Source organism: Bos indicus x Bos taurus, chromosome 13, assembly GCF_003369695.1.
Source record: "Bos indicus x Bos taurus breed Angus x Brahman F1 hybrid chromosome 13, Bos_hybrid_MaternalHap_v2.0, whole genome shotgun sequence".
Classification (NCBI taxonomy): Eukaryota; Metazoa; Chordata; class Mammalia; order Artiodactyla; family Bovidae; genus Bos; species Bos indicus x Bos taurus.
The window spans coordinates 67,153,058-67,180,694 of NC_040088.1; the positions used below are offsets into that span (position 1 = coordinate 67,153,058).

Sequence of the window (27,637 nt, forward strand, 5' to 3'; positions counted from 1 at the left end):
ACTTCCAGATGTTCAAGCTGGTTTTAGAAAAGGCAGAGGAACCAGAGATCAAACTGCCAACATCTGCTGGGTCATCAAAAAAGCAAGGGAGTTCCAGAAAAACATCAATTTCTGCTTTATTGACTATGCCAAAGCCTTTGACTGTGTGGATCACAATAAAATGTGGAAAATTCTGAAAGAGATGGTAATACCAGACCACCTGACCTGCCTCTTGAGAAACCTGTATGCAGGTCAGGAAGCAACAGTTAGAACTGGACATGGAACACAGACTGGTTCCAAATAGGAAAAGGAGTACGTCAAGGCTGTATATTGTCACCCTGCTTATTTAACTTATATGCAGAGTACATCATGAGAAACGCCGGGCTGGAGGAAGTGCAAGCTGGGATCAAGATTGCTGGGAGAAATATCAATAACCTCAGATATGCAGATGACACTACTCGTATGGCAGAAAGTGAAGAGGAACTAAAAAGCCTCTTGATGAAAGTGAAAGAGGAGAGTGAAAAAGTTGGCTTAAAGCTCAACATTCAGAAAACGAAGATCATGGCATCTGGTCCCATCACTTCATGGCAAATAGATGGGGAAACAGTGGAAACAGTGTCAGACTTTATTTTTCTGGGCTCCAAAATCACTGCAGATGGTGATTGCAGCCATGAAATTAAAAGACGCTTACTCCTTGGAAGGAAAGTTATGACCAACCTAGATAGCATATTCAAAAGCAGAGACATTACTTTGCCAACAAAGGTCCATCTAGTCAAGGCTATGGTTTTTCCAGTGATTGTGTATGGATGTGAGAGTTGGACTATAAAGAAAGCTGAGCAACAAAGAATTGATATTTTTGAACTGTGGTGTTGGAGAAGACTCTTGAGGGTCCCTTGGATGGCAAGGAGATCCAACCAGCCCATCCTAAAGGAGATTAGTCCTGGGTGTTCATTGGAAGGACTGATGCTGAAGCTGAAACTCCAGTACTTTGGCCACCTAATGCGAAGAGCTGACTCATTTGCAAGACCATGATGCTGGGAAAAATTGAGGGCAGGAGGAGAAGGGGACGACAGAGCATGAGATAGTTGGATGGCATCACTGACTAGATGGACATGGATTTGGGTGAACTCCGGGAGTTGGTGATGGACAGGGAGGCCTGGCATGCTGCGGTTCATGGGGTAGCAAAGAGTCGGACATGACTGAGCGATTGAACTGAACTGAACTGATGGCTGATTCATGTTTAGCTTTGACAGAAAGCAACAAACTTCTGTAGAAATTTATTTAAAAAAAGTTTCTCAACCTCAATTCCTTCTTTGACCAAAGGGCCATCACTGTACTGTCTCAGAAGGCCATGTGTCAAGATAAATTATCAATGCATAGGCTCTCCCAACACACTGCCTGCGAAGGTCTCTGTCCTTCTCAGAAAGAAACATAGCGCTAGTTCAGACTTGATTGAAGGCTTGAGTCAAATATGAAAAGAGAGTTGTGGGATCTTTAGCCTTGCTCCCAGGTATATACACCCTTAAGACCCTGTGTTTTCTCCTCTTTGCACTCACTACACTGCTAAATATCTACTTAAGGCTCATAATCCCCAGTGGACTGTAAAAGCCACGGAATTCATAGTCACAGCTCCATCCCAGGAATGGCGTTGGTGGAGGGTGCTCAGTAACAGTTACTGGTTGAAAGGCTGACTGACCAGTCAGATGCAAACCTAGTGCATTTCCATAGGTCTGAGTGGGCTCCTTCACAGATTCGATATGCGCTTGCTTGCAGAAATACCTCTGAGCAAGAATCAGATCGTCCAAGTTCTACCTCTCTGTGACCTTAGGTAAACTGCCTTTTCCCCACTTGTCTTGGCTTCCTCATTTATAAAATAAAGGAGTTACCCTGGGTGGTCTGTGACACCTCTTTCAGTTCCCTGTTCAAAGCCACAGTCATTTGATCACTGGCTGGTTTATGCAATGTCACGTGTGATTCTTCCAAACCTACTCATTTCTCCTCAATTAATCCAAAGCAATTTCATATGATGGAAGTGCCAGGCTGCAGAGTAACCTCGAAACAACGGGGCGGAGAAACAGTAAAGAAAAGATGAGCTAGATGCTTCCAGAGAAAACATGAACAGAGCTCAAACAAAGATTGTGCTTCTTTGTAGGCAGAAAGAAGCTGAAATTCAGTTGGCTTCTCATGTTCCGAAAAACGAGATGAGGGAATGTGGAAATTTGCTGAAGGTATCTCAAAGGATCTATCTCCTTGAAGTGGGGTTCTCACTGTCTTTTCAATGCAAATGGAAAAGATATGGCTTGGCCTGTGGACCCAAGTGCCCACCTTGTTTGGTCCTCAGAAAGTTCCCACCAAGCTGTGGAGGTGATTTAAGCCAGGAATCCATGCTTTTCACCACCACTTTCCTAAATTAAGAACTACACACACTCATTTGCAGAGACATGGATGGACCCAGAGACTGTCAAACAGAGTGGAGTAAGTCAGAAAGAGAAAAACAAATATATTAATGCATATGTGTAGAATCTAGAAAAATGGTATAAAGAAAGAAAGTGTTGGTGATTCAGTTGTGTCCAACTCTTTGTGACCCCATGGACTGTCCATGGAATTCTCCAGACAAGAATACTGGAGTGGGTTGCCATTTCTTTCTCCAGGGGATCTTCCCAACCAGGGATCAAACCCACATCTCCTGCATTGCAGGCAGAAACATGATAGATGATCTTATTTGCAAAACAGAAATAGAGACACAGAGGAAGAGACCTATGGACAGCAAGGAGGAAAGGAAGGGGTGGGGTGAACTTCGAGATTGGGATTGACATGTATACACTATTGATTGTTGTTCTTGTTCAGTCACTAAGTTACATCTGACTCTGGGCATGGACTGTAGCATGCCAGGCTCCTCTGTATCTACTATTTCCTGGAGTTTGCTCAAATTCATGTTCATTGAGTTGGTGATGCTATCTAACCATCTCATCCTCTGCCACCCCCTTCTCCTCCCAATCTTTCCCAGCATCAGGGTCTTTTCTAATGAGTCGGCTCTTCACATCAAGTGGCCAAAGTACTGGAGCTTCAGCTTCAGCATCAGTCCTTCCAATGTATATTCAGGATTGATTTCCTTTAGGATCGACTGGTTTGATCTTCTTTCAGTCCAAATAGATAATAAATGAGAATCTACTGTTCGGCACAGGGAACTCTACTCAGTGTTCTGTGGTGACCCACATGGGAAGAAAATCCAAAAGAGAGGGGATATATGTATACATACAGCGAATTCACTTTGTTGTATAGCAGAAACTAACACAATATCCATGCTAAGTCACTTCAGTCATGTCCAACTCCGTGTAACTCTATGGCCTGTAACCGGCCAGTCTCTACTGTCCATGAGATTTCCCCAAGCAAGAATACTGGAGTGGGTTGCCATTTCCTTCTCCAGGGGATCTTCCCAACCCGGGGGTCAAACTCACATCTCTTATGTCTCCTGCATATGCAGGTGGCTCTTTACCACTGGTGCCACCTGGGAAGCCCAACATGACATCGTAAAGCAACTAAACTCCAATTTTAAAAAAAGAACAACAAAAAATAACCATGACCCCAAAAACCTTCAGAATATGCAGTGCCATAATGTTCATTCTTGTTGAACTCTCCCTGTAAAGAACAATGAGCACTAAAGATTTAACCATAAATGAATTATGCACAATTGCATGAAAATATATAGATTGAGAAACTGTCTTGCCCTGAACACCATCAATGCCTTAACCGTAACCTGTGTGCTCAGCCTCTTCTGAAGAGACAGGTTTGAGTTTTATTTGTGTTACCTGCTCGATACAGGACAAGGAACCCAGAAGCGTAACTTGAGCCCAAACAAACAATAACAAAAATGGCTACCAAGATGGCTCCAGAATGGGTGGCCCCCACAGTGCAACCCCAGAATTCTAGGTCATGCGTAGTGTTTGGAGAACAGCCTTTACTGCACCGTGAAGGGAGAAAGGAATGCCCACTCGCTCTGATAATGACCAGCCCCAATTCCCATACACTCTAGGTATGTTGCAAACAGTCTGTTGGGTGGGGGGGAGGGAAATACTGTACAGCTTTTTTTTTTTTTTTTTTTAGTTAGGTAGTTTATTTTTGGCTGCTCTAGGTTTTATGGCCACATAGCTTTCTCTAGTCGCTGTTTGAGGGCTTCTCATCGTGGTGGCTTTTCTTGTTTTGAAGCACAGGCTCTAAAGCATGGTCTTCAGTAGTCGCAGCTCAGGGGCTTACTAGTCCAGCAGCACATGGGCATGAGAGATCTTCCTGGACCAGGGATCGAACTCATTCATGTTCCCTGCCTTGGCATGCAGATTCCTAACACTAGACCACCAGGACATTACTACATGCAACTTTATAGGCACATTTTTTTATTGACATTCCATATTATTCTAAAATTATTTAATAGTTTTTGAAATGTATGTTCAGGAGAATTTCTTGGCATCGATGTGTGGGAGGCTGAACTCCCTGCCCACATGTGGGGGAAAAGGAGGAAAATTACACTTCGCAGATTTCTGAACACAATAATAGAATGTCAACTTCTGAATAGATATCAAAACTCATTTCCACATGGGGAAATCTACTTGCTGTAAGTAACCAGATGGGAAAGAAAACGAAAAGCGCTCATTTCTCAACCTCGGCACAATACCTACAAATCCTCCAACTTGCCAGGCCAGTCTCCGTGTGGACCCTGTTGCTTGCTTGTTGGCAGAGAGATGACAGAATGAGCTATTTCTGAAGAACAGGGCTAGCCTAAATCAAGTGGAATCAAATCTGAATAAAAAGCATGGTGGTAAGTAATAGCAAGGACTAGCCACTGAAAGAACTTCCTAGGCGGCACAGTGGGAAGGAGTCTGCCTGCTGATCCAGCAGAAGCAGGGCATGCCAGTTTGATCTCTGGGCCGTTGAAGACTTTGTAGAGGGTAAGCAGAGAATGTTTACACCATGCTTTATCCTATAATCCAAGAATACTTGAGTGGGTTGCCATTTCTTTTTCCAAAAACAGCTATACTCCAATAAAAATTAAAATCAAATAAATTTAAAAATAAGAAACAAAACCCGATTGTCGAATGGGACAGAAGAACATCATTTGGGAGGAAAGGACAATTCCTTAAATTGAATAAACTGAGCTTGATGAAAAACTCATGTTTTCTCTTCTCATTTTGCTATTGATCAGTGAAAAATTGTTGTAAGCTGCCAGACACTCCTAGCCCAAACAGGAATGACTGTCTGATAGGCTAGACTCCCACCCATGGGCTCTGAGATGATGCAAAATGTTGTAGATTCTCGAATAGGCACAGAGAAGCCCAATTTGGCCTATTTGTATTTCTTCCTGAAAATCATTTTATATCATGAAGGCATTTTATATTCTAGGCAATCTCAGGGTCATTAAACACAGAATTTTTTTTTACCATTTGATGAAATTGAGGAAATCAACCCAAAGTAATTCAGAAAGGTGAGAAGAGATAAGAACTGGGAGCTAACCAGGGGCACATAATCAAAACAGTCTCCAGTTTTTGTTTTTCCTTTAACTGCCCATTTGGATGGTTTCGTTGTTGCTTTTCATAAGTGAGTACAGTTTTATCCAGCTTCAGAGGAGCACTCTTGGGCCATTTCATCAATGTAACTGCTAGGACTTCCACCCTATTTAAGGCACCTGTAATCCACAAATTAACTATGCCCCTCAAAAGCCATAATGACTAAAGTAGGAGACAATATGCCTGGGACAAAAATCCAAAAAGAATGGAAGGAAGTAGACCAAAAGAGGGGACAGCAGGAGGGCTAGAAGCAGCATTTTTTTTCTGTCTCTTTCTTTAATATATAATTTTACTCATTTATTTATTTACCTGGCTGTGCTGGGTCTTCGTTGCTGATGGACTTTCCCTAGCTGTAGTGCAATGGTTTCTCTTGTTGCAGCTCCCAGGCTCTAGAGCACAGGCTCAGTAGTTTTGGCCCACGGATTCAGTTGCTCCACAGCATGTGGGATCTTCCTGGATCAGGAATCGAACCCATGTCTTCTGCATGGCAGATGGATTGTTTACCACTGAGCCACGAGAGAAGCCCCTGTCTCTCTGTTTAACTTTAAAACCACCTTCAATGCAGATGGCAGTGCATATTCAGAGAGGAAGACATGGTTTTTCAGTAAGGCAGGTGGACTCATCACTTCTACCTTGAAGAGGTCATTTAGGCTTTGTGAGTTTCCTTATGCAGAAAATTGAGAATAATAACAATATCTCTGTTGTTGCCAGGCACACAAAATGTTTAGATGTGCATTTAGCACCTAGCGACTGTTCCCGAAATGGTGCCTCTCACAGACAACATAGTTTCATCTTGTAAAATAGCTGGGGCGCTTTTATTTCTTCAAGGCTGATTTGATGTTAATGTACTAGCACCTTTAAGTAAATTAAAAACCACATTGAGGAATTAGGGGCTAATTATAAGGTGGCATCGTAATTCCTCACGAGAGCTGAATCATCAAGCAGCAATTCCCAGCCTTTTTGGCACCAGGGACCGAGTTCATGGAGGACAATTCTGCAACACAGCGGGGATGGGGGGATGCTTTGGGGATGGTTCCAGTGCATCACACCTATTGTTTACTTTATTTCTATTATTACCACATCAGCTTTACCTCAGATCATCAGGCAGACCCCGGTGGTTAGGGACTCTCTAACATGGCTTTGGAATGCTCCGTTCTTTACCCCTCAGCTATTTCCTATGAAAATCACTGCTTTCCACCATCATCTGTAACACCTGGATGGTCAGAAACATTGTCATTTCTGAAAATGAGCCTACATCGACTTCGATTGAGTTTGAAACATTTCTGGATTGGACCCTTATCAAGGTTGTCACCAGTATATCTCATGTCCTTCAAGGAGATGGTCAGTCTGAAAGAGTGGTGTGGATCACCAAGAGCCCTAGAGTGGAGTGATGGGAGAGCTGGCCAAGAAGATGCTAAACCCTCATCACACACTGTGTTGCAGGGAATCAGCCACATATAAAGGCTCCACTGACACCTCAGTCACCTCCAACCCAACTTAGAGGAACGCTTTCTTGAAGGGCCGGAATAGCTTCTGAACTCTGCTCTGGCTACACCTGCTTTTTTGTTTATGTTGACCAGGGTCTTTCCCAATAGCCGATGTGCCTTTGTAATTGAACAAGAACTTCATGCATCCATCAAGTTCCCAAGTGCAAAGAGGAAGCTATATGCCTTGCCAATGTGCATGCTCAGTTGCTAAGTCTTATCCAACTCTTGTGCAACCCCATGGACTGCAGCCCGCCAGGCTCCTCTGTCCATGGGATTTCCCAGACATGAATACTGGAGTGGGTTGCTGCGCCCTCCTCTATGGGATCTTCCCGACCCAGGGACTGAACCTGCCTCTTCTGTATTGGCAGCCAGATTCTTTAACACTGAGCCACCAGGGAAGCCTGATGCCTTGCCATTAGGCACCTAAATAAAAGGTGCCCCTAGAAACAACTCTCCCAGAGCCATCTGACATCATTTGGCTTGCTTCCCCTGCGAACACCATGAAACAAACAAATGAAGAGTTCTTTTTCCGGTCACTTCGGCTCCTAAGAGAGAAGTACTTGACACATGCACAGCCACTTGAAAACTTTTCAAGATTTGTGCGATTCAAGTTTCCACTTTTTAAGAGGTTAAGGAGTCCCCAGGCAAGCAATATCATTATGGTTTCACAGAACATTTCTGTGTCACAGCAGGGTTGCTGGCGTTTCAGAACAGGCATTCTTAAGAATATGACCCAGAATAAGAATGACCAATCTCCCATTCCACTCCAGGCACTTGCACCTTGAGAAAAGAGAGACTAGCAGGTGCAAAGGCTCTGTGACAAGGGGTTCTGTCATCGTTTTCACCTACGACTACCGTGGGTTTGTAATGTTCGAGTGCTATCCACAAATTACCCTCAAGAGCATTTGTGTCATTGTCAAGGCCATCTCCATCAATATGTTATCCTCCTCATGTAGAGACTTGAGAATTTACATTAACTTACAGCTTCTACTCCCAAGGTTCATAAGCAGAGAAACAAATACATATACACACCGATAATCTTTCTTTAGTAATGAAATGACTGAAACTCACCAGCATAAGTTGGAAGTTAGGACAAATTTATTGCTCAAACCATCATGTTTTCACTTAGTTCTGTTGGCCGACGACAGAGCAATTTTAAGGATCGTGTGCTGTTAGCTGATCATATCCCAGACAGACCACACAACCCTCTGTAGTTTCCAAATAAACTGGCAGACCTGTCTCTAAGTGGGTTTTTCACGTTGACTTCCTTCTTCAGATTTGGAGCAGGAATGGCTTTTCCATGACTTACTTTGGGAGCTAGTTCCAATTAGACTTCCTCGTGGCTTTAAATGCTCCATGCTCCTTTCTGTGAAGGGCATCACACCTAAAACTTTAGTTGGAGGCTGAGAGGCTGAAGAAAAATTTTGCTGACTAATAAGTAAAGTTCAGATCTGTGTCAGGGTAACAGATGGTATTGCCACAGTCAAAACCTCTGCTCGCTAATCACTCATCTGTGTGAATATACAAAGTCAGCAGCAGACAGACATGATTTACAGATGGAAAAACGTGAAGAAAGGATTCAGTGATGTGTTTGAAGTTCCCCATCGAGAGGGGTAATTCTAGAATTGTCATCTAGGAGTCTGAGCATCTAATTCACTCCTTAATTACTCAAATTCTCTGAGTTTCTATTTTTTAATCTCCAAAAATAAAAGTAGTAACATCAAACATAATAGTCACATTATAAGACATAATGATGGGATTCAATAAACACCTCCTACCCAAGTATAGTGTCTGGTTCAGGGTAAGCAGTGCATAAATGTTAAATCTCTTCCATTAGTTATTTTAAAAAGTCAATACCATATGTCTTTCTGAACAGGTGTACTTAAAAGTACACCAATTTTGACAAAGAAGTCAAGTTGCCAGATTTCAAGAAGGAAACACTGTGAAAGAGTAATGATCAAGACTGCAGAAAGGAAACATCACACTGTAAATCAACTATACCTCAATAAAATAAATTTTTAAAAAAAGATTGCAGGAAGGAGAAATAAAGTAGAAATGTTGATGTGAGCATCATAATAGTTTCAGAAACCCTTACCCAGGTGTTCGTGGGATGAACTGATCCAGGTAGAAATTAAGAACATATATAAAACACGTTTAATTTTACCACCAGTGCCTCCAAACTGAATTAAAGGGTGAACATGTACAAAAGGGCAATGCCAGGATGAGGGTGTGAATAGTCGAATTTTATGAAAGGAATTTCTTCTTCTCTATATTTATAGATGTAGAGATTCCTAGAGCTGGAACTTACAGAATAATTAGTAGATGGGTAGATTCCAAGAGTTGTGTGATTTCCTATAATCTTAAATAAAATATCATATGCACTTTAATGTATGTGTTTTCTAGGGACAATATGCATATATTTCATCAGATTCTCAGAGGAACGGATGACTCCCCAAAAGTTCAGAGTCACTGATTCAGACCAATCTTATTCTTAATCTCTGGCCCTTTCTAGACAACAAGCACACACCTTATTGTCTTCCTAGCTTCTGGTACAGTCTGGAGCCTGGCAGAAGTTTTGGGGTTCTGCCCCTTGTTCTTCTGGTCTCTCCAGAGTGATCTGGACGTGGGGAATTAAAGGCAGTGGGAAAAAGAAATGAAAATCAATAAATGTCAATCTGTGAAAGCACTGAGATTGGGGTGGCTTATATAGATGCTAAGTTTACAGATAGATTCCAGAGTCTGCCTCTGTGATACCCCAAGAGCTGACCTGTGGAGGAGATGTTGTTATAAGAAGCTCATCATCAGATGTTGTCACCAGGACTAGTGTGAAATCTCCAAAGAGCTCACAGGTGCAGTTCAGTGGTGGTCCTTCCAGTACCTGCCATAGGAGATGCCGCAAATCCACTGTACCCTTTTCCCACCAAGTTCTCACTAGATAATTAGGCGATGGGCCTGGGTTTTGGAGGCTCTACTCTGCTCTACGCCAGGCAGTCAGCATACATAATCTTATATCCACCAATCCTCTCTGAGAAGAACCCCACTCCTCACCCGTTGGCTCCGACTTGTATGAGGTACTACGCCTCAGTGGCGGAACTTGGAACAGGACGTGGGTCTTCTGAGTCTGTCATAAATATTCTTTCCTCTTCACCTTTGGTGTCTATACTTGGAACAACCAAAAAAAAAAAAAAAATGGTTTTGAGCATATACTCTCAAAGAATGTTTCTATTTTATTTCTAAATCATATGCATATGATTTACAAATAAATCATATTTACACATATATATATACATATTCAAGTTACTTATAAAATATATATATACACATGTAGTATTAGAGACATGGCAGACTATCAGCCATTCTGAAAGGAGCAGCCGTATTCTGCTAGTCTTGGAAGGATGGGGCCTCAGAAACTAGGAAGAAATTAGTCTTCCCCACTGCTTCATTTAAAGGATTCAGTTCAGTCAGTTCAGTTGCTCAGTTGTGTCTGACTCTTTGTGACCCCATGGACTGCAGCATGCCAGGCTTCCCTGTCCATAGCCAACTCCCAGAACCTACTCAAACTCATGTCCATTGAGTCAGTGATGCCATCCAACCATCTCATCCTCTGTTGTCCCCTTCTCCTCCTGCCTTCAATCTTTCCTGGCATCAGGGTCTTTTCAAATGAGTCAGTTCTTCTCATCAGGTGGCCAAAATATTGGAGTTTCAGCTTCAACATCAGTTCTTCCAGTGAATATTCAGGACTGATTTCCTTTTGGATGGACTGGTTGGATCTCCTTGCAGTCCAAGGGACTCTCAAGAGTCTTCTCTGATACCACAGTTCAAAGCATCAATTCTTCAGTGCTCCACTTTCTTTATAGTCCAACTCTCACATCCATACATGACTACTGGAAAAATCATAGCCTTGACTAGATGGACCTTTGTTGGCAAAGTAATGTCTCCCCTTTTTAATACGCTATCTAGGTTGGTCATAGCTTTTCTTTAAGGAGCAAGCGTCTTTTAATTTCATGGCTGCAATCGCCAACTGCAGTGATTTTGGAGGCCCCCAAAATAAAGTCTGTCACTGTTTCCCCTGTTTCCCCATCTATTTCCCATGAAGTGATGGGCCCGGATGCCATGATCTTAGTTTTCCAAATGTTGAGTTTTAAGCCAACATTTTGACTCTCCCCTTTCACTTTCATCAAGAGGCTCTTTAGTTCTTCTTCACTTCTGGCATAAGGATAATGTCATCTGCATATCTGAGGTTATTAATATTCAAAGGATTAAGCAGAACTTTATTGGAGGACATATGTACAAATTCTTAATGGCCTTTCATTATTCATGGCACATATCTAATTTTTCCCATTTACTCATAATTGTCCTCTTTATAAATTAGTGACTAAATTTGAATAAAAGTCAATTAACATGCTCTTAGGGCTTCCCAGGTGGTGTAGTGGTAAAGAATCCACATGCCAATGCAGGAGACACAAGAGATGCAGGTTGGATTCCTAGGTCAGGAAGATCCCCTGGAGTAGGAAATGGCAACCCATTCCAGTATTCTTGCTTGGAAAATTCCATGGACAGAGGAGCCTGGTGAACTACAGTCCAAAATGTCACAAAAAGTTGGACAACTGAGCACAGCACAGCAGCAGTATTATCATCACATGTATCATACGTATTACATTATATTATCCTGTGTAAATATATGTATTGACATGTAAATATCATATGTATATTACAAAATAGATGCAGAGAGAAATTTGAAAGACATGAACTAAAATTTAATAATGGGCTAGTTGTTGAAGGTACAAAAATTGTATTCTTACTATAAGCAACTATTGCTAAAATTCTAGGAAGTATAATATTACTAAATGTCATTATTTTTGAAAAATTTGGTTAAACACTCATGACTGAACAATCTAGAATTCACTGTTGTCCAATTTACAAAATTAATAGTTTACTAAATTCAGCCTATTCCCAAATGTGGTCTTAATAGGCTGTTGTAACCCAGGTGGAGGAAGTAATTTTTTCATGCCCCAAATCTTCTGTTTTCAGTCCCTTCCTTCAAGCATACAAAAACTTGTTGAAATTCAGATGATACACTTTCCTCTTTGCAGATGTTTTCATTTAGTAACCAGAAGGTGCTGGATTTTTCTGTTTTCAACAAATTGGTTCAAAATGCTCTGCAACTCTTCTGCTTAAAATTTTCAAACTGACTAGAACATTGTTTCCAAGTTTTTTAAGTATAAAAATATGAAAATCTTTGCAAGTGATTCATTTAAACCATTTGCCTCAAAAAAAAAAGTCACATGATGATAGTAACATTTCCTAAGACCCATTTTCAAAATTCTTTCTCTATAGCACGAGCTTCTTCCAGAAAGCTCTTGTTTTTTTCCCCATGTTATTAATAAGTTGCATTGACCAGAGGATGAGATGTTGGATGGCATCACCAACTCAATAGACATGAGCTTGAGCAAACTCTGGGAGCTAGTGAAGGACAAGGAAGTCTGGTTGGCTGCAGTCCATGGGGTTGCAAAGAGTCAAGCATGATCTAGCAATTGAACAACAACAGCAACACCAACCACAGAGGGATGAATTAAGTGCACCTAGCAATGGCACCCCACTCCAGTACTCTTGCCTGGAAAATCCCATGGACAGAGGAGCCTGGTGGGCTGCAGTCCATGGGGTCGCTAAGAGTAGGACATGACTAGGAGACTTCACTTTCACTTTCACTTTTCACTTTCATGCATTGGAGAAGGAAATGGCAACCCACTCCAGTGTTCTTGCCTGGAGAGTCCCAGGGATAGGGGAGCCTGGTGGGCTACCATCTATGGGGTCACACAGAGTTGGACATGACTGAAGTGACTTAGCATAGCATAGTAGCATAGTATTGCTCAGTAGCATACTCCAAAAGCCACTTTTCATCATAAGAAAAGTCAACAACTTGGAGCTCTTGTCTTTTTTGCAAAAGAAAAAAAATGCAATTCATCTTTCTGTTCCCAACTGTTTTAACACTTGGCCACAAAATAAGCAGCAAACCTTTGGATGGTAAAAAAGATATTCGTGGTCACTCCTTATCTTTACAAAGTATGTTAAATAGTCTGCGGCTAAGTCGATTCAGTCATGTCCGACTCTGTGCAACCCCAGAGATGACAGCCCACCAGGCTCCCCCGTCCCTGGGATTCTCCAGACAAGAACACTGGAGTGGGTTGCCATTTCCTTCTCCAATGCATGAAAGTGAAAAGTGAAAGTGAAGTCACTCAGTCGTGTCCGACTCCTAGCGACCCCATGGACTGCAGCCCACCAGGCTCCTCTGTCCATGGGATTTTCCAGGCAAGAGTACTGGAGTGGGGTGCCATTGCCTTCTCCGTTAAATAGTCTACTATTTAAAATGTGGAAATGGGAGACTTCCCTTGTGGTCCAGTGGTTAAGACTCTGCCTTCTGATGCAGGAGGTGGGGGTTTGATCCCTATTTGGGGAACTGAGATCCCACATGCTGTGGGGTGCTGTCAACAATTAAAAAACAAAATAAATAAAAATTGTTTGAAATAAATAAAATGTGGAAATGCAGTAAACCACTTTCCCAGGCATGAATCAACTGATTATTCCCAAACATGCAGAAAGCAAGCACAGGAGGAATAAGACCCAGCATAACACCTGGTCTTAACTCAGAAACCATCAAACCACATGACTTGCAGATCAAATGTGATTGTGTACATTAAACATTATGGAAAGGTGAATTTCCTTCATTTCTTTTTGGTATAAACAGCATTAAAATTTTTCTTCCCACATGCTAATGAGTTCCTTAAACCCTCATTTAGTATTTGCCCTTGTCCTCTGAAAGCTCCCATGCACCACCTCCCCCCACCCTCCCAGAACCCCAGTGAACAGTGATCTTGCCCATTCTCTGGGCATCGCATTTATACCCTACACTCTGTCATGATTTTTGTCAGCTTCCCTCATCCAGCACAGATGTTTTTATCATCCTTTCCCTGGAAGGTATCATGCATGCTGTTTATTTATAGCTAATCTCCTTTTAAAGTGTGAGTATCTACATTTTAGAATAAGAACACCTTATAAATCAAGACGCAAAAACAGGGTAACAGCTTTTCAGAGAATCTCCAATAAACTTTTGAAATTTTCATCCCATTTTCCAAAGGTCAGAGTGTAATTTAAAAGAAGAATGGAAGGGTTGCAATAAAGTAGCAGCTGTGTAGAATGAATACCTTTCTCTGTACCCACTAAACCATGATTCATATAAAGCAAAGGTCTCTTGAACTAATGAATAGCTGTGAAAGTTAAAGATCTGTGCAGAGAATAATATGTAGGTGCAGGGCACAGACTTCTGGCATTACAACCACACTATAATTGAGCTCCTGGCTGGCAAAAAACACCTTTGAAGACCGATTATCTCTGTTTACCCATAGAACAATAAAAGTTTGTTGAAGCCTATTTCCAATCATTTGCTTTTTCCACTAAACTAGAATTCCTCCAGTGCAGCCCAGGATGTGGGCAGAGAGCTTTTCAGTTCTGCACAGGGACTCAGAGACCCTAGTCCTGGTCTGACGGGGTTGGGAGGAGGTTATGTTTAGGGCTGAAGTTCTGATCAGATGGTCAGAAATTCTAACCCTTTCCTGACACTATCCATTCACTTTACAATAAAATACAAGTCTCTTTTTAAAATCCATTTGCTCATCTATAAAAGCCCCTGCTTTTTACTGCTCATTCACTCTGATATTGATAAATAATTCTCTAGGCTGCTTACTGATGGTGCCCACCCAATCAATGATTTCCAATCTGTGGTCACATGTATGTTCAAATGTATAAAAGACGCAGCAAAACCACAGTATTTACACAATTCATTTTTTAACTGATTGCCACAAACACAGAGCCCCGGGAAGTGGAAACCATTTGTGAATCAAGAGTATTTTGCTTGCAGTGGAGGGAGTGGTTCCAGGGCCCTAGAGTCTGCACTTCCTGAAAATTCCCTACTGAAGAGTTTGCTCAGAGTAGAGATTTATTCAGTGAGCTGAACTGTTCGTGTCTTTAGAGTCACAAAGAACGTAGCACAATGAACATCTGGTGTACTTCATACAAAGCTTACCTCCTTCCTTTGTTTCTTTAGCAAACAGATTGCATGCAATTATATCTAGGACAGAAACGTCACTTCCTAAAGCTCAGAATTAAAAGTCAGCAACTTGGGACTTCCCTGGCAGTCGAGTGGTTAAGACTTTGCCTTCCACTGTACTGGGTATGGGGTTCCATCCCTAGTCAGGGAGCTAAGATTCCACATGCCTCACGGTCAAAAACCTGAAACATAAAACAGAAGCAATAAAGACTTTAAAAATGGTCCGCATCAAAAAAAAAAAAATCATTTTAAAAGAAGTCAGTAACTTACTATCTGGGGCTTCCCAGGTGTTGCAGTGGTAAAGAACCCTCCTGCCAATGCAGGAGACGCAGAAGGCGGTTGAGTCCTTGTGTTGGGAAGATCCCCTGGAGGAGGAAATGGCAACCCACTCCAGTATTCTTGCCTGGGACATTCCAGGGACAGGGGAGCCTGGTGAGCTACACAGTCCATGGGGTCGCAAAAGAGTCAGACACAACTGAGCAGCTGAGAGTGAACACAACTTATTGTTTATTAACCACCTACACTTTCACAATATATGAAATGATTCTTAGAGGGTAAGGCACAAATGCCCTAAAAACACTATTAAGGAGAAACCTTGTCTTTAAGGATTTTAGAGCTGGTAAGATATCATTCAGATGAAGCTCTTCATTCTACAGGTGTGAGAATGAAAGTCCAGAGAGGTGATGTGTCATTCTCAAGGTCAGCCAGTAGTGATGGCACCAAGATACTGGCTCAATGGGGGCTCACCTGTGTCCTGTTACCTTCACCTCGGTGCTTTCTGATTGGCCAGAAACATAGGCGTACGTGATCTAAACCTATGAACTAACAACAAAAATTATACCAAGAATTTAGAAAAACTATTTCATTGCATTCTCCTCTACCACACACATGATGGAAAGTGAATACCATCCGCTGCTATTTATGTTTGAAAATCCACTCTTCTGTTTCACAATCTCACTGAACTATTTCTGGCTCCTGGCAAGTTTGACACAAATCCTGGCTCCAGGGATCAGAGAACTTGGTGGGAGAAAGGACCCCAACCCACGAAGAGCTATGCGACTCAGACATTCAATCTGATGAGGAGGCTGGTGACACAGCCCCATCCATTCTGCTAAATGCATTTCTTCTCCTTTTTCAAAGCCCTGCTCAGTGATGGTCCTGCCTCAGCAGCGACTTTTCCAACCACATTATTATTTCACTATTATCTGTTTCATGTCATGCTAACATAACTAGGAGTGGAGATGGTCTTCTCTAGTCACAGCCAATTTCTCCTTATTTTATCTTCCTGGTGAAGTGAAAGTCACTCAGTCCTGTTCGGACTATACAGTCCATGGAATTCTCCAGGCCAGAATACTGGAGTGGGGAGCCTTTCCCTTCTCCAGGGCAATCTTCCAAATCCAGCGATCAGTCCCAGGTCTCCCACATTGCAGGCGGATTCTTTACCAGCTGAGCCAGAAGGGAAGCCCAAGAATACTGGAGTGGGTTGCCGATCCCTTCTCCAGTGGATCTTTCCAACGCAGGAATCAAACCGGGGTTTCCTGCATTGCAGGCAGATTCTTTACCAACTGAGCTATCTTCTGGGAAGAGAGACTTATTTCAGGTCCCCATTCATTCATCACTAGACACAGACTTAATTTTTTTTTCTTTATGGAGAAAATATGCTTTATTCTTATGATTTAGCTGACTGGGATTAGCAATTTATTTTTTGAAGTTTATTTTTATTTACTTATTATTAATTATTTTTTATTGGAGTATAGTTGCTTTACAGTATTGTGTTAGCTTCTACTGCATGATAAAATGAATCATTATACATATAACGTATACCATGCATACACACATACCCCCTCTCTTTTGGATTTCCCTCCCATTCAGGTCACCGCAGAGCACTGAGTAGAGTTCTCTGTGTTGTACGGTAAGTTCCCACCAACTGTATACACAGCATTGATGCTGTGTGTGTGTCACTACCAATCTCCCAATTCCTCCCACCCCCGCTTTCGTCTAGGTATCCATATGTTTGTTTTCTATGTATGCAGACACAGACTTTAAAATGACCTGCAAGTTTTCTGACAGGCTTATATCTGTAACACCAGAAAGTTGATACTACACGTGTGGAAGAGTGACCCATGAAATTAGGTCAACAGTAAATGAGTTTCCGTGACGGGGAGTTCTTTTTGTCAGCAAATATTTGCTGAACACCTACGTGTGCTAAGCTGTGTGGCTACAGAAATCCAGACAGCTTTCAGGATCTCTAGAATCCACTCTCCTTGGGAGGGAAGCTGAAGAGAGATTGCAGGGTGACAAGGGAGATTAATGAAGGACCAAAGAAACAGAGTCGGGGGCCTCTGGGGCCAGCTGGGAGAAGTCAGTGAAATAAATCTAACCTGGAGTGGGTGGGCAGAGATGACCTTCGAGCTGTTATCTGATAGCTAGGCAGAGAAAAGACAGGGGCAACGACGTCAAATAATGAGCAGCTTCAACAGTGCTAGAGGAGATCGCAGGAGCTGAGTTCAGGCGGACGGGGTGTGGCAGGTCAGGCGGGGGAAGCCGAAACTTCCTCCTGTGGCTTCTCTTCCACAGAGCTCTTAGCTCCCGAACACCAGAGATGACTGGATATGTTTCATCTGTCTGCCCAAAATTCATTTTAGAACTCCTGGACATCTTTGAAATTCAGCTCACATTCACTTAGGTTTTCCACCTCTTTCCCAAAGACACGGCCTATCAGGGCCTGTGTCTTTGGCACCAGTGTTTAGAATATCGCCCTCAGACTCAAAGCCTCTAAAGCACCATCAGCAGAGCACAGCACGGAACATGAGAGGCATCCTTTCCCAGTGAAGAACTTGAAGGAGGTCTTATCCATCGCCTTCATTTTTTTTAATTGATTTATTTTATTATTTTTTAATTAATTTATTTTAATTGGAGGCTAATTACAATATTGTAGTGGATTTTGCCATAAATTGACATGAATCAGCTATGGGTTTACATGTGTTCCCCATCCTGAACCCCACCTGCCACCTCCCTTCTCATCCCACCCCTCAGGGTCATCCCAGTGCACCAGGCCTGAGCACCCTGTCTCATGCATCGAACCTGGACTGGCGATCTATTTCGCAGATGATAATACACATGTTTCAGTGCTATTCTCTCAAATCATCCCACCCTCGCCTTCTCCCACAGAGTCCAAAACTCTGTTCTTTACATCTGTGTCTCTTTTGCTGTCTCACATATAGGGTCATTGTTACCATCTTTCTAAATTCCATATATATGCGTTAATATACCGTATTGGTGTTTTTCTTTCTAAATTACTTCACTCTGTATAATAGGCTCCAGTTTCATCCACCTCATTAGAACTGATTCAAATGCATTCTTTTTAATAGTTGAATAATATTCCATTGTGTATATGCACCACAGCTTTCTTATCCATTTGTCTGCCGATGGACATCCAGGTTGCTTCCATGTCCTGGCTATTATAAACAGTGCTGCGATGAACATTGGGGTACACGTGTCTCTTTCAATTCTGGTTTCCTCAGTGTGTATGCCCAGCAGTGGGTCATATGGCAGTTCTATTTCTAGTTTTTTAAGGAATCTCCACACTTTTCTCCATAGTGACTATACTAGCTTGCATTCCCACCAACAGTGTTAAGAGGGTTCCCTTTTCTCCACACCCTCTCCAGGATTTATTGCTTGTAGACTTTTTGATGGCAGCCATTCTGATTGATGTGAAATGGTACCTCATTGTGGTTTTGATTTGCATTTCTCTGATAATGAGTGATGCTGAGCATCTTTTCATGTGTTTCTTAGCCAAATGTCTGTTTAGTTCTTTGGCCCATTTTTTGATTGGGTCATTTATTTTTCTGGAATTGAGCTGCATGAGCTGCTTGTGTATTTTTGAGATGAATTCTTTGTCAGTTGCTTTATTTGCTAGTATTTTCTCCATTCTGAAGGCTGTCTTTTCACCTTGCTTATAGTTTCCTCCATTGTGCAAAAGCTTTTAAGTTTAATTAGGTTTCATTTGTTTATTTTTGTTTTTATTTCCATTACTCTGGGAGATGGGTCATAGAGGATCTTGCTGTGATTTATGTCCGAGAGTGTTTTGCCTATGTTTTCTTCTAGGAGTTTTATAGTTTCTGGTCTTACATTTAGATCTTTAATCCATTTTGAGTTTATTTTTGTGTATGGTGTTAGAAAGTGTTCTAGTTTCATTCTTTTACAAGTGGTTGACCAATTTTCGCAGCACCACTTGTTAAAGAGATTGTCTTTTCTCCATTGTATATTCTTGCCTCCTTTATCAAAGATAAGTTGTCCATAGGTGCATGGATTTATCTCTGGGCTTTCTATTTTGCTCCAAAAATCTGGAACGCTTCATGAATTTGCATGTCATCCTTGCACAGGAGCCATGCTAATCTTCTCTGTATCATTCCAATTTTAGTATATGCGCTGCCAAAGCGAACACCATCACCTTCTTAATGAAAAGTGATTTCCCATTTTGAAGAAGGTCCTTCCACTTATAGAAAATCTTTATCTCTTAAACTGTTCTTCTTACAATAGCTAGCAAGACAGCGTTATTGGTGGGTTTGTTTCTGTGTTTTGTCTTTGGAACTCTGAATGGCCCTAAAAATATAGCATATCTTCAACAGTTCAATGGGAGAAAAGGGGGTATGGGTGGTTCACAGAATTAAAAGTATATGAACATATTTATGGATTTCCCAGGCGGTGCTAGTGGTAAAGAACCAGCCTGTCAATGCAGGAGATGTAAGAGACATGGGTTCGATCCCTGGGTCAGGAAGATCCCCTGAAGCAGGGCATGGCAACCCACTCCAGCGTTCTTGTCTGGAGGATCCCATGGACAGATTACAAGCAGGTTACCATCCTTAGGGTTGCAAAGAGTCTGACATGACTGAAGCAGCTTAGTACACACACACATGCAAGAACACATTTATAACTTGAAAAGAATTCAAATACTTTGATCTGCCTGATTGATTTCACAATGTGGAATGGCTTTGCCAATTATGTGATGAATGTTTTCCGTAAGTTGAATGAAATAATAACTTGAAATAATCAACTTATTTTCCATAAGTTGATTACAGGATTGTTTTAAAATGTATTTATGACACATAATAAGATTAAAGTATTTTATAAAAATAAAGTATATGAACATTTTGAGACTACTGGAATTTTTGTATCTTGGGCCAGAGACTGTCTGAAAGGAGTAGAAAAATTCTGATTTTTTTAAGGAGTGGGTAAAAGTCTGATAATACCTGTGGATAGAATACTTCAGTTCGATTCAAAGGGGCCAGTTCTCTTTGTATAGATAATAAAAGTCATACAAGGAATGGAAAAATTAACCATAGAAAGAAAGATGAGATGTTTAGGTTGGTGTTGCCACAGGACCTACAACAAAGAATAACAGCAACTTTATCTTGCAAGTCTTTTGTTTGCTTTGTAATTATGCCTTTTTTTCCTCCTCTGCTGGGTAGTATTCAGTGCCTAACTCTGGCTTAAATTTTAAAGGCAGTAATTAAGCCCTCGAAACGTCTGGTGCCAAAGCTGTTCTGCAGTGCTGTTAGTATAGTAAATCACCATGCTGCCCCCTGGGGCTCCTTCCCAGAAGCTGTCAGAGGCAACTCCATGTTTATGGGAGAGCTTCTCGATGCTTTATTCTCATCGAGACAAAATTAAGTCAAAGAACATCCAATTAAAATGGCAGGGGTAGTGAATGAGCTGTGCTGGGTCTCTCCATTTAAGTTGCCTCAAGACTTCGAACTGGGGAAATAAGGATGCCAGAGCCATGTTCTTGCTGAGCAATTCTGGGCTACAGCAGGTAAGAGTTTGCTCCTTAGGTCAGAGAAGACTGGAAATGTGTCATCCCTTCTGTGGATGGTTAAAAAATAACACAGGGATTTAGGGGCTCTTATATCAACCCCCAAAGTGGGCAAGGACTGATGGAGCACCAATAAGATAATATAGTCTTGATACTTACTGGAGATGCAGAGAAAAAAGAACACATGTGGTGTGTGGCAGGAAGCAGTAACAGTGAAGGTGAAATTAGCAGCTGCAAGGCAAGTCTCTGTGCTCACTGTATCCCGCATGAGAGGAGCTCCTGGTCTTCAAGCAGAGAACACTCCTCAAAGCCTTGATGAATAAAATGAATGAATATTATCGCCCCCACCAGTATCAGATTTCCATATCCTATTCCACAGAAAAGCGTGAGGAGATAATCTTATTAAGATCGTATCAAGATTGTAAAACTATTTCTGGCAGGATTAAAGTTTCCCATTTCTTCAGGACCAAGAGTGCTATGTATCAGAATAGGCTGAAAAGACATGAAGAAATCTAAATGCCCACTGACAGATGAACGGATAAAGATATAGTATATATGTAAACAATGGGCTATTATTCAGCCATAAAAAGAATAAAATAATTGCATTTGCAGCAACATGGATGGACCTAGAGATTTTCATACCAAGTGAGGTAAGTCAGACAGCAAAAGACAAATACCAGACATCATTTACTTGTGGACTCTAAGATATGACACACATGTGAAAGGAAAGTGAAAGTGAAGTCGCTCAGTCGCGTCCGACTCTTTGCGACCCCACGGACTGTAGCCCACCAGGCTCCTCCAACCATGGGATTCTCCAGACAAGAATACTGGAGTGGGTTGCCATTTCCTTCTCCAGGGGATCTTCCTGACCCAGGGATGGAACCCAGGTCTCCTGCATTGTAGGCAGACGCTTTGCCATCTGAGCCACCAGGGAAGTCCTATAGGGGAAAGGTAAATTAGGAGTTTGGGATTAACATATATATACAAGTACATTGAAAAATAGATTATCTATAAGGACCTACTGTATAGACAGGGAACTTCACTCTGTAGTCACATAAATGGGAAAAGAATTTGAAAATAGACACATGTGTATGTTCAACTGAATCACTTTGCTGTACACCTGAAACTAACCCAACATTGTAAATTGACTCTACTCCAATATAAAATAAAAACTAAAATAAAAGGAAAAAGAAAAAACAGGCTGAAAGCAGATTAGAAAAATGTCCTGATATAAACAAGAGTTAGCATTACCGTGGGGCTTCCCAGGTAGCGCTGGTGGTAAAGAACCCACTTGCCAGTACAGGAAACATAAGAGAAGTGGCTTGGAACCCTGGGTCGGGAAGATCCCCTGAAGGAGGTCGTGGCAATCCACTCCAGTATTCTTGCCTGGAGAACCCCATGGACAGAGGAGCCTGGTGGGGCTACAGTCCATAGGGCTGCTCAGCGTCGGACACAACTGAAGTGACATAGCCCGCAGGCAGTGTTACCATAACAAAGCAGTGTTCAGAAGAAAAATGCACAGATATTTTTCAAGATTTATTTGACGGGTTGCCAGAGCATTCTGGTATTTCCTGATGGTGCTTTATGTAAAAACTAAACTTTAAAATTTTTTAATATATTTATTTTTAATCGGAGGGTAATTGTTTTACAATGTTGTGTTGGTTTCTGCAATACATCAACATGAATTAGCCATAGGTATACACATGTCCCCTCCTTCTTAAACCTCCCTCCCACCTCCCACCCATCCCACCCCTCTAGGTTGTTATGGAGCACCAGGCAAATCTCCCTGTTCTATATACAGTAACTTTACAAAAAATTTTATGAGTTTATTTTAAACTTAATTGTGTGCATTCATTATCAACTGCGAAGCATGCAATTATGATAAAATAGCTTGCTAACTGTAGCTACCAAAGAATTACACAGACTGTATTGTATTATGTAGTTGTTCTTTTGAATATTTCATTTACTCAAGGGAAAAATATTATAATTTGTAATTTCCATATTGCCAGATTATTGGGCACTCTCCAAAGATTACTCTCTCTGTTTGGAATCTGTTAATTTCTGCACCATTTAATAAGACAATTTGACTTCCTGAACACCAGAAGAATCTCCGAGGGATGCATTTCCATGGAAAATTCCTTTTTCAGGAACCCAAGCTCAGCATTACTCTTTGACTTCACTCCTCTCCCCTCCGCTGAAGCTTAACTTTTGGATTTCATCTTGCAATAATACCATTTCCAAGAATATCATCTTATATATTCCTTTAATGCTGAAATAAGAGACGGAGGTGATGCAGTTATTACACATTTGCTCTCTGTTGCAATCGCATCACAAATGCACAGAGATTGATAGGGAGATGGAATGCAGTCACCGTCCTGCAAAGACGCAAAAACAATTTCCACAGCATTTCATATACCAACTGTATAAACAATTTCCAAAATGATTAAGTTAAAGAAATTCCATTTGGCCCTTGCCCGCATGTTGTTCACACTTAACAAGGTTCCCTTCAGGGGCCTTTCAGTCCAGAAACCAAGATGCTCATATACCGGGAGAGTGCCTTCACATCACCCCATTTAGTTTTGTTTTCTTTCATCAACTTGTTCCTCAAATAGGTTTTGCAGTTAGGTTCCATGTCATGTCAATCATGAACGTCTGTTTGATTCCATCCGGTCAGTAAGTATGGGTTGAAAGCCTACTCAAAGATGGGTGATGAAAATACTCTTTTCTGTGATCTTGTGAGTTGCTGATTGGTTGGATCCTTTAAGGATTTTTTCAGGTATGTTTAAGCTCTCAGTTCTTCAAACAAAGAACACAGATTTTCTCTGCTTAACCACGAGCTTTAGTTAACTTTATTTCTCCGGCCCACTAGAGTTGTTATAGAGTAATTTTCCTGAGTTCAACATTTTGCCTAGGCACTGTACAATATATAGGATATAATAAAAATATGAATACACACAAATGGAGAAGCACTCTATTAGACTGAATCTCTATGCCAGTGTATCACTGAGGGCCAGTGAAAGAGCTTGAGAGCTGAACTCAAGTCCTGACCTGTCAGTTACTGGCTGATGACTGTAAACCAACTTAGTTTCTCTAAGTCTCAGTTTATCATCTGTAAAATGGACATAATAATAGAGAATGCCTCACAAGGCTGTGAGATGAGATAATCCCTACAATGCCCTGGGGTGAGATTAGCTGGTCTGGAGGCTTACTGGAGTCCTTAGACAGAAATCCTGGCTCTAGGTGGTTGAGTTAACTCAGCAGAGGAAGAGCTGATTCAATTGCTCGTCTCCAGTGGGTCCCCCAGGCTGAAGAGCTTCCATTGTCACCCTATCACGTGGTCACATAGCTTTTAGGGGCCCAGGGCAGTAAGTTTGTGGACCCCGCTCAGGGCAGGCCTTCCTTCCCTTGTTAAACAGTGACCACAGCACACAGTCTACTGATGCCTGATCTAAACCATAGATTAAGACTTCAGGAGATGATGTGTTCTCAGTCCTCTCTGCTTGTAAATATTTTATATTTCCATCTTAATGGGCTGATACTGTGTGCCCATCATCCTTCAGCCAACAAGAAATCAGCACAGAATCTGGCACATGGGAATGCTTGATAGATGGCCCTATGATGTCACTGATGTTGAAGATGATATGATGATGTCATTGATGATAATGATATTATATTTGTTCAAACTCTGGGTCCTAATATCTTAGGACCCAGGAGGACTGCATTGCCATCCGTATAAGATATGCAATTTCAAACAGACTGGGAAAACTTAAACATATTCAATTACTTCAGAGGCTCATGTGAGTGGTATTAAAAATTGTTTTTTAAATAAAACAAACAATCAGAATTGGCCTTTGAAAAGTGAAAATGGCCCCCAATGTTTTTATTTTTTTATAAATAATGAACAGGGAGACCTAGCGTGCTGCAGTCCATGGAGTTGCAGAGTTGGACGTGACTGAGCAACTGAACAACATGTTTTTATTACAATTATACTGAACTAGACATTAGAAGACTATCTTATCGATCATTTTATATCTAGTTTTTCCATTAGAATGTACATGCCTTGGGGTTGAGGATTATGTTAATGTTTATACTCAAATGAGTTTACCATATATCACAAGCATTTGTAACATACTGAATAAATGAATAAAGAAGTAAGTCTTTCCAAGTTTAGTCTCAGCCCATGACAATCCTTCCAGCATTTGAAGTCTTGGCTTCTCAGAGCTTGTACACCACAAAATTAAGCATTGGACTATAAAATATCTTGGGTTATTTTCCAGCTCTTTCATGTACATGATCGTCTCATTTCTCTAACTTTTAAAACCCTCTAGGTTAGCTGAACTCCATTTTCCAAATGGGACAGTACCCAACGAGTGATTAATTTACATTTTTGTAGCATTATGGGGGACAGACAATGTGCTGGGATCTGGAGATTTCTTTGACAAGGAAAAAGATACAGCATCCACCTTCAGGAAATTCCTAGTCCGGTGCGGGAGATGAGTCAGGAGCCAGAATTTGAAACGCTGTGGATCAAACTAAGCCCAGGGTTCTGGCGAACACAGAGGAGGCAAGCACAGCCCAGGTGGCAGGTTTCACACCGTTGTTGTCAGAACTGGATGATGTGATAAATACCACGCACCTGGCACCAGAGTCTGCTCCACAAATCTTCACTCACAGAACCTTCTCCTTCCCTCTCACTCATCCTCGCTCCTGAGGACCCTAATGCTAGACTAAATTAAGTGTGTTTATGCTGATTTTAAGACCACTGGTAGATGTGACTGGTATTTCAGGCTAGACGTAGGCTGGGTTGTATTCAGTTCACTATATGCCTCCCAACACAGTTTGATCAGCCTGAAAATGGGGTGATAACATATCTCTGCAAGAATCTGTTTATTGATTCTCACACAACCTCGTGTTCCCCTAGCTCATGACTCGTGGAAGAGTAAGAGTATTCTGGACTTCAGAGACTCAAGTTCTACATCCTGATACTCTGGCACTTAGTATTCCTCATCACGGTCAAGTTCATCTCCTAAACCCCATATTCCTCAGGTGTAAGTGGGTGAAACTTCAGTACTTTGGCCACCTCATGCAAAGAGTTGACTCATTGGAAAAGACTCTGATGCTGGGAGGGATTGGGGGCAGGAGGAGAAGGGGACGACAGAGGATGAGATGGCTGGATGGCATCACTGACTCAATGGACGTGAGTCTGAGTGAACTTCGGGAGTTGGTGATGGACAGGGAGGCCTGGCAGGCTGCGATTCATGGGGTCGCAAAGAGTCGGACATGACTGAGCGACTGAACTGAACTGAACTTAAGTGGGTGAAAAACAGTATTCAGCTCAAACAATCTTGATGATTCAAGAAGATAATTCATGGTGCAAGAGTTTGCCTGCCAGTGCAGAGGGTGTGGGTTCGACCTCTGGTTGGGGAGATAAGATCCCACATGCCTTGTGGCCAAAAAACCAAAACATAAAACAGAAGCGATATTATAACAAATTCAATAAAGACTTTAAAAATGATCCACCTTAAAAAAATCTTTACAAATCTTTATTAGAAAAGAAGATAACTTATTAAAGATCTTGACTCATGTATTTAGTCAATGAATATTAATTGATATTTGCATTTTAAAAATCTGAAAAACATGAAACAAATTGCCATAGTGTGATTTACACTTTTTTTAAATGTATTTTTTTATTGTGATGAAAGTTAAATAATGTAAAACATACTATTTAAGGTACAATCTGTTTGTAGGAGATAGATTAAAATAACCTTAAAATTCATTATAATACACATTGCTGCTGCTAAGTCACTTCAGTCGTGTCTGACTCTGTGCAGCCCCACAGACGGCAGGCCACCAGGCTCCGCTGTCCCTGGGATTCTCCAGGCAAGAACACTGGAGTGGGTTGCCATTTCCTTCTCCAATAATAATACACATTAGGTGCAGACAAATATAGTTTTATTCCACTTATACGAGGTACCTAGAATAGCCAAGTTCATAGAGTCAGAAAGTACATTGGTGATGCCAGGAGCAGGGGGAGGTTGAGGAGGAGGGGTTAGGGAATTAACGTAATTTACTCTTGGGATTGCAAAACTGTGACAATTTTTGTTGTCTGGAAAGATGACAATTATATTTCTATTTTAAAATGATATACAGGGAACGTGTTAATTCTTAACAAACACACACATGTGCACACACACACACTCTGTGACAGATCTGCAGAGACAGTTGACCCAAAAATCTCCTATTTTGGTACATATTCATTACCTTAGCATTCCAATGTTTAATTCGTCTTGAATTTATTTCTGTTTAATATCTATACATGGGCTTCCCTGGTGATTCAGTGGTAAAGAATCCGTCTGCCAATGCAGGAGACGCAGGTTTGATCCCTGGGTCGAGAAGATCCTCTGGAGAAGGAAATGGCAACCTACTCCAATGTTCTTGCCTGGGAAATACAATGGACAGAGGAACCTCACAGGCTATAGTCCATGAGGTTGCAAAAGAGTCAGACATGACTGAGTGACTAAACAGCAACATCTACACATATATGTATATGTAAAGCTGTTATACAGAGAAGGCAATGGCACCCCACTCCAGTACTCCTGCCTGGAAAATCCCATGGATGGAGGGGCCTGGTGGGCTGCAGTCCATGGGGTCGCTAGGAGTCCGACATGACTGAGTGACTTCACTCTCACTTCTC

General features: G+C 41.5%; 1 non-coding gene across 1 annotated transcript; it reads right to left on the minus strand.

Moving 5' to 3' along the window:
* Window positions 1-19,468: 19,468 nt before the first annotated feature.
* LOC113903767 lies at window positions 19,469-19,571 on the minus strand. Its single transcript, XR_003514304.1, has one exon. It is a non-coding gene; the product is annotated as a U6 spliceosomal RNA (small nuclear RNA).
* Window positions 19,572-27,637: the final 8,066 nt, after the last annotated feature.